Raw genomic sequence first — 7913 nt, forward strand, 5'->3', positions numbered from 1 at the left:
GGGATGGGTGTGTCAGAGGCAGTGCGGTTGGCGCAGGATAGAGCAGGGTTTAGAGCTATTGTGCATAGGGTCGCTATGAGTCGGAAACGACTCGACGGCACATAACAACAACAACAACAAGACCATCTTGCGGCAGCGTGGTGGCTTCGCTGTACCAGTCTTGAGGAGGGCCGGTGCCCAGCATCCATCCTGGGTGAGGGAATCCATTTGTTCAGGCTGTGGAAGCCTCATGGATCTGCAGCAGCTGTTCAGCATGGCCCAGGCTCTGGGGGTGTGGGGGGAGCCACAAGACTCACCCATTTCTCCTTGGGAATCCTTGAATTCCTGTTGTTGAGCTTCAATCTTCACTGAGGGCCAGTCATCAACTGTTTAAGTGTTCAATTATCAATAAGCAGAAGTCTGTGGAAGGCCATAATGGCCCTGCTTTAAGTGGTTCGCTACTACCGCAGCTCACCACACTGTCTCTGCCTCTGCCGCCATCTTGGATCTTATATGTCTTATTTTATCGATGTTTCTTAGTTTCTGCAACTCTATTGTTTGATCATGATGGGGATCGTGACAATAGGGTAAGATAGGTCAAGGTTTTAGTCTGTTTTAACACTAAGAAGTGTTGCTATGACTCAGAATTTACAATAGCATCATTGGTCAAAAAACACTATGCACAAAAGCAAGTTTTTTTCAAAATGAATAAATAAATATTATATAATAAATTTTTCTGACTACAAGTTTTAAGAAGCAATAGACAGCTATAAGGCTTCAGAATTCTACAACTATCTGGGCTCAAAATAATATTTAATGATTTTGTCAATTTTTCTTTATCATGCAGTTCTGACAGTTGCCCTTGTAACTGGCATATCAACATATGCTTTGAGTTGAGATCTTTGGGCTTTATTTCATGCTTTCCTCCCCTTTCTTCCCTATCGCTTGCAATGGAGTACCTTCTGACACATCATGACCCTATAACACAGAGTATGACTACCTCATAGGGTTTTCAAGGCTATAAATGTTTCTAGAAGCAGACTTCCAAATGTTTTTCACTTGGAACTTCCAAGACAGAGGTGATTTTTACCTGGTAAAGGTAGAGAAGACTTTGGAAATCCCTGGAATCTGCTTTTGCCCATCTTAGGTAGTAAGAAATCCTATAGACATTAGAAGACTGCCGATAGTTACAGTATTAGTTACAGAGACCAGATTGGAAATCAATTTAAATGAGGAAAAACAATGTCAAACATCCTTTAATAACGGGAACATGGAATGCATGTAACTTGAATGTTGGAAAAGTAGAAACTGTAAAATGGAGTGCATGAACATTGATGAGATGGACTAGCTTTGGCCGTTTTGAATCAGATAATCACATGGTACCCTATGCTGAGAATGAAAAATAGAAGGAGAATGGTATTGAATTCACAGTCAAAAAGTCAATTTCAAGTTCTGCCCTGAAATACAATGTTGTGAGTGATAGGATAATATCCATACCCATACAAGGAAGACCTGTTAATATGATTATTATTCAAATGTACATTCCTACTCCTAGAGTCAAAGAGGAAAAAATTGAAAATTTTTATCTAATCTTACAGCCAGAGATTGACCAAATATGCAATCAAGATGTGTTAATGGTAATGGGTGGCTGGAATGCAGAAGTTGGAAACAATGAAGAAGAAATAATTGGAAAATATGGGCTTGATAATCAAAATGAGGCTGGAAATAGAATGATTGAATTTTGTATTTCCAATGATCTACTATAAATGATCACTACAAATAACTTTTTTTTAAAAAGACACAAATGGCAACTTTACATATGAACCTCACCTAATGAACAACATAGGAATCAGATTGACTACATTAGTGGAAGGAATCATTGAACAGGATCAGTATCAATAGTTAAAACTAGGCTGGAGTGGACTGTAGGGCAGGATATCAATTAGTCATGTGCAAGTTAAAATGGAGTGAAGAAAATGAAAGCAAGTTCACAGGAACATGTAATCTCAAATCTATTCCATCTTAATTTCAAAATCATGTTAAGAATAGGTTTAAAGCACTGAATATCATATTCGAAGACCAGATGAGTTGTGGAATGATCAAGGATATCATCCATGAAGAAAGCAAAAGGTCACTACAAAGACAGAGGAGAAAGAAAAAATGGAAATAGATGTCAGAAGAGACTCTGAAAATTGAACTAGAGCATTGAGAAGCCAAAAGAAAAGGGAAAATATGTCAAAGTAGAAGAGCTGAACAGAAGACTTCAAAGGGCAGCTTGAGGAGACAAAGCAAAGTATACAAGGGGAGGTGCAGAGAGCTGAAATTGGACAATATAAGGGGAAAACTCACTCTGCATTTCTCAAGCTGAGAGAACTGAAAAAAAAAATTTAAGCCTTGGGCTGAAATATTGAAAAATGTTATATATTGAATGACTCTGGAAGTATCAAAAAGAAGATATAGGGAATATACAGTCACTGTACCCCCACAAAAAAACCCCAAAAACAAATAAAAAAACTGACTGATGCTGAAAAATTTCAAGAAAGAGCACATGAGCAGGAGCCAGTAGTAATGAAGAAGGAAGTTGAAGCTACATTTAAGGGATTGGCAAAAAAGAAATTTCCAGTAATTTATAGGATACAAATTGACTTGTTTCAGTTAACAGATGCAGCCCTGGATGTGCTCACCAGTCCATATAAGAAAATTTGGAAGACAGCTGTCTGGCCAATGGATTGGAAGAGGTCCATAATTTGTTGTCATTCCCAAGAAAGATGATCCAATAGAATGTGTGCGCTACAGAACAATATCATCAACATCACATGCAAGCAAAACGCTGCTGAAGATCTTTCAAAAATTGGCTAGAACTTTACGTAGATAGGGAACTATCAGAAGTTCAAGCAGGAATCAGAAAAGGCGATTGCACCAGAGATATCATTGCTGATGTCAGATGGATTTTGGCTGAGTGCTAAGAATACCAGAAGAATGTCCGTTTATACTTTATTGACGATGAAAAGGCACATGACTGTGGGGATCATAACAAGTTATGGTTGACATTCAGAAGAAGGAACATCCCAGAGCATTTAATTGTGCTCATGCAAAACCTATATTTATATCCACAAGCTGCTGTGCAAACAAAACAAGAGGGTACTATACAGTTTAAAATGAAGAAGGAAGAGCATCAGAGTTGTATTCTCTTTCCAAACCTATTGCCATACCTGTATGCTGGCCAAATTATTTGAAAAGCTAGACTTCATGAAGAAGAATTGGTATCAAGATTGGAGAAAGACTCATCAATAGTGTGCATAATGCTAATGACACATCCTTACTTGCTGAAAGTTAGGAATACTTGAAGCACTTGTTGCAAAAAATCAAAGAGTATAACCATAAATATGAATTGTATATTAACAGCAAGAAGACAAAAATTCTTACCACTGTACTGGGGTAGGAAACATAATGATAGACAGAGAAAAGACTACAACTGTTAACAACTTCATCTTGCTTATATCTACAATCAACCCCCTTGATATCAGCAGTCAGGAAATCAGGAGACATATTGCACTAGGAAAGACTGAAGTAGGGATCTCTTAAAATTATTGAGGAGTATTGACGTCAGTTTGAGGAATAAGGTGCCAATGATTCAGCCCATGGTCTTTTCAATCACTTGTTATACATCAGTGAGCTGAAAAATCAATAAGGATGAAAGAAGAAAAAATTGATACCTTTGATCTGTAGTGTTGTAGAAGACTACTGAACATACTATGGACTGCCAAAAGAACAAACAAATATGTCTTAGAAAAAGTACAGTCAGTTTGCCTCTTGGAGGCAAAGATGATAAAGCTTTTGAGAGGGACATGATGCTCAGAAAGGGAAAGTGTAGGCAAAAGAGAGGGAAACCCTCAACCAGGTGAACTGAAAGTGACTACTGCATTGAGCTCTAGTGTATCAGGAAATGTGAGGATGGCACAGAATAGCACATGGTTCAAATCCGTTGTTCATACGGTCATACTAGACATAACAGCATTTAACAACAACAACGACAACAAATTGTACTTATTATCCTTATTTTTAATCAAGATATGGCAGCATCTAACAATAAGAACAACAACAAATTGTACTTATCCTTATTTTTAATCAAGTTAGAGCAGTCTAACTTTGTAAAAGTTTATAGGCTTGAAAACCCTGAGGAATAGTTTTACTTTGTCCTGTGGGGCCACTATGAATTGAAATGTACTTAATGACACTGGCTATACTCCAATTCTTATACAGAATTTCTTCAAATTGGTTCCTAAATTATTCTTACATGGTAATAGTAGTCTTTGATTTCCAAAAGATCAAGATATTCCAGGGTCATATTGCTAATTTCCAGCCCCAGATCTGTCTTGGTAGTTATTTGCCTAAAATTGTGGATTAGATTGTGAGAAAGATTTCCTTAAAAGTCATCAGTGGGCTTTCAGTCAGAGGTGGTGGGGAAAGTGGGGTGAACCAGGATCAGTTATGGGCACCTGGAACTGAGTTTATAAAAATGGAATTTCAACCAGTAGTCATGGCAGTTGGAGGAGGATCTTGGATGGCAGATCTGACTTTCATCGTTTCCAAATTTCTGCTTTTCTTCTGGAAACAAGCTTTTTATTTGGTACCCATTGAGCCTGTGTCAGCATGTTGGATTGGAAGGAACTATTGTGGTTTCAACCAAGGATGTCCAAAAAGCTGTATATGCCAAATTCTAGATGAAAATGAAGACAGATATTGTGTGCACTTCTGATGAGACTGACACAGGAACTTCAGATTATCTGGGTTACTTTTATCCAAACCTTAAGATGGATGTACTAGCTGTGATCTAATAACAGTTGTTGCCTTGCATTAGGTTGTGGACCTATTCAGAGCTCATGATGTATCACTAGCAAAGTTAATGAGAAAAGGCAAAAATGGCGTAAGAAACAACTCCAGGTCACAAAGGAAAGAAAGAAAAAAAAAACAACAAAAACTAAAAAAACCAAAAACACCCAAAACCAAAAATCAGTGGAACAATGTAATTTCATTAGAGCAAACAGCACCAAGAAGAGGCTTCTCTTTATGGCTAATGAAGCTGACTTAGATAAACAGTTGCTTTTAAGGGATCATACCACAAAAGCACCCTAAAATACATTTGGCCACAATAGGCATTGTAGTTGTTCACTTCTACAGCTTGAAAAAAAAATGCATTTTTGATTTCCTAATGGAAAATAAGTCAATCATTTCCATCCAAAGAGATCTAATTCTATACCTAGAGGACAATCTGAAGGGGGCGGGGGTGGGGATGGAAGCTGAAGTCCTTAGATATTTACAGTTTTAAAAAGAAGCCAAGACAGCAGCATTTGCTCTGTTTAATGACACTGGAATGCCTCTCAAGGAGACAGATGGGAAGATTTGTGCAGATCACAGGTGTGCTGTTACATCCACATCATGAAAGAGGGCCTCTGCTCCCCGGTGAGCACTCTGAGACTCTGCATGTAAGCAAATAGACAAGTACCCAAATTACTGTCTGTTATTTGTCCAGAAAAATCACTGATTCATTCGTCAACCTGGATTGTCAACAAACACCTGGTTGGAATTGACAGCCTCATTGGATCAGGTACACAGACTGGAGGAAAAGCATCCATTAAGCACTCAGTCATTGATTCATCCTGTGTCATAGGATACAAAGTGTCTACCACCAGTTGCTTTCTCCTGAACTCTGTCACTGTGGAACAAGGAAGTAGCATCCAGGGCTATGTCCTCTATAACAGTGCTTGAGAAGGGAGCAGATATCAAGGACTGCCTAACTGGAAGTGGCTGAAGGACTGAAGCAAAAGTCAAAAGAGTAAATGAAGTGACCAGCTCATGGAGATCTGAGTTCTGAGGAAATTGTACTCCTTCTCTTAGCCCTTATAACAGACGTTGGCTGGTACATCTGTTTGACTCTATTTATTTCTCAATCAGAAGAGCTTGCCCACCATGAACAAAGTTTATGTAATCAAACTACTTCTGTTTAAAATACTATTTCTTTCACTGACTGTACAACTTTGGATGGTGTTTGAACCTCTCTGCACTCTCTCTTATTCTTGTATAAAATACACATACTATTGGAACCAGTCTTATCAGACAACTGTGATTCTGAAGTGAATTAATACAGATTAAGCACTTAAAAGTGTACGTCTTAAGGTCTTAAACAGGTTTTAAGGTCTATTCAGAATACCTTCAATAAAATTGTAGCTCTTGTTGGTTTTGCCCTGTTTCTTTATACAGCTTTATTTCTAGTAAATGCAGAACTCCGGCATTCTCTTTTCGATGCCATGCTTGTTTGTTCCTAGCTGCTCTGCCTTCTGTGGAATTTTGCTAGAGTCTGAGCACTCGGACTTCGCCTCATGATTACAGCATTTCAAATAAAGTCTTTCTCTAGAACACTAATATCAAACAGAGCTCACCAAGGCTCTGTTTCACCCAAATGTCAAGCTCATGTAACAAGTCATTAATCAGAGAAGTTTCTGGCATTAAGTTCCCTACCTACAGTAATGAATGCCATTGGAGTGAAGTAGATTGCAGTCATTGATGTACTACAATTTTTACTATTAAATTATAACACATGCTGCACAGAGATGGGGGTGGATACATATTTCAGAAGCAGAAAATCTTAGATCTGAGTATCAGCATTGCTGCTTGTTGTTGTTAGGTGTTGTCAAGTCTGTCATAACTCATACTGGCCCCATGAACCACAGATCTGAACCCTGTCCTACATTGCCACAATATCTGCCATGCTTCAGCACATTTTAGTAGTCACTGGTAGTTTAGACTGAGCTTATTAGGCCTAGGTCTAGGTCAAAGTGGTCATAAGACATGACACCTTCCAAGTGTAGGCTGTTAATCCATCCTGTTGAAGGTCTTTGTCTCTTATTCCGACTCTTTACTTTTCTCTGCACTATTTCACTGTCTAAACACTTCTGAAAATATGTCCAAAGTAAGTGAGATGAAATTTTACCATCTTTACCTCTTAGGAGCTCTCTAATTCAGGACAACACCTGCCTCAAGACAGATTAATTTGTTCTTTTTGTAGTTGTGGAGTTTATCTTTCAATATAATTTTCCAGCCATCAAATTTGACTTGACCTTGAGGATGGGTGGGAATACGTGAATAGGATAGGTTAGCCTAACCACGAGGGGATGGATTGTCTATTTCACCATTCCACAAAAGGATTGGTAAATCTCACCAATTACGAGCCAATTGGCTTATCTCATTAATAAAGTTGAGTGATTGCAGCAGCAGAGTCTCTCATCATCAGCAAAGGAGAAGTAGGCATGTAGTGGATGCCCTACAGGACCAGACATTCTTTCTTCAGCTATACTTACAATAGCAACAAGTCACGGCCAAAGAAGAGAACCTGGGAAATGTGAAATGTGACTGTTCCCTGTTCCCTGGATAGAACTATAGCTAAGCTAAGAGCCTTTGCTTGAGTTTGTTGGACAACTTGTGGGGGAAGGAGGAAGCCAATATTGACAGGACTGAGAACTTTATAACACTAGTTTAAAGCCATGAGGCTCAAGGCTCAGGTGTCTGCATGCATCGGATTATTAACTTTTGACTTCCCCAACATGGTTCTGTAAGCGATCACATCCTAATTTGGGAACCAGTAAAGCAGTAAGATTGGTGTTGAGATTAGTAGCATGAGATACAGAAGCATGGGGATATGGCTGACTCATGGGACTTTGTTTTGTGTTGCTGATGCTGTTGACAGAAACAGTGCCCCATTGTAAAGTCTATAAAAGTCAGACACGGCTGTCTCTATGTGGTTCTTGATCTTTTTACAGTTGTTGTTGTTGTTATGTGCCATCAAGTCGTTTCCGACTCATAGCGACCCTACGCACAACAGCTCTAAACCCTGCTCTATCCTGTGCCAACCGCACCGCCTCTGACACACCCATCCC

The 7913-nt window shown here is 38.9% G+C and overlaps 1 pseudogene; it reads left to right on the forward strand.

Moving 5' to 3' along the window:
• Positions 1–4498: 4498 nt before the first annotated feature.
• On the forward strand, positions 4499–5854 carry LOC102873291 (annotated as a pseudogene).
• The last annotated feature ends 2059 nt before the right edge of the window (positions 5855–7913 follow it).

This window comes from Elephantulus edwardii, unplaced genomic scaffold (genome assembly GCF_000299155.1).
Source record: "Elephantulus edwardii isolate Elephantulus edwardi_28Jun2011 unplaced genomic scaffold, EleEdw1.0 scaffold00010, whole genome shotgun sequence".
In the NCBI taxonomy this organism is placed as follows: domain Eukaryota; kingdom Metazoa; phylum Chordata; class Mammalia; order Macroscelidea; family Macroscelididae; genus Elephantulus; species Elephantulus edwardii.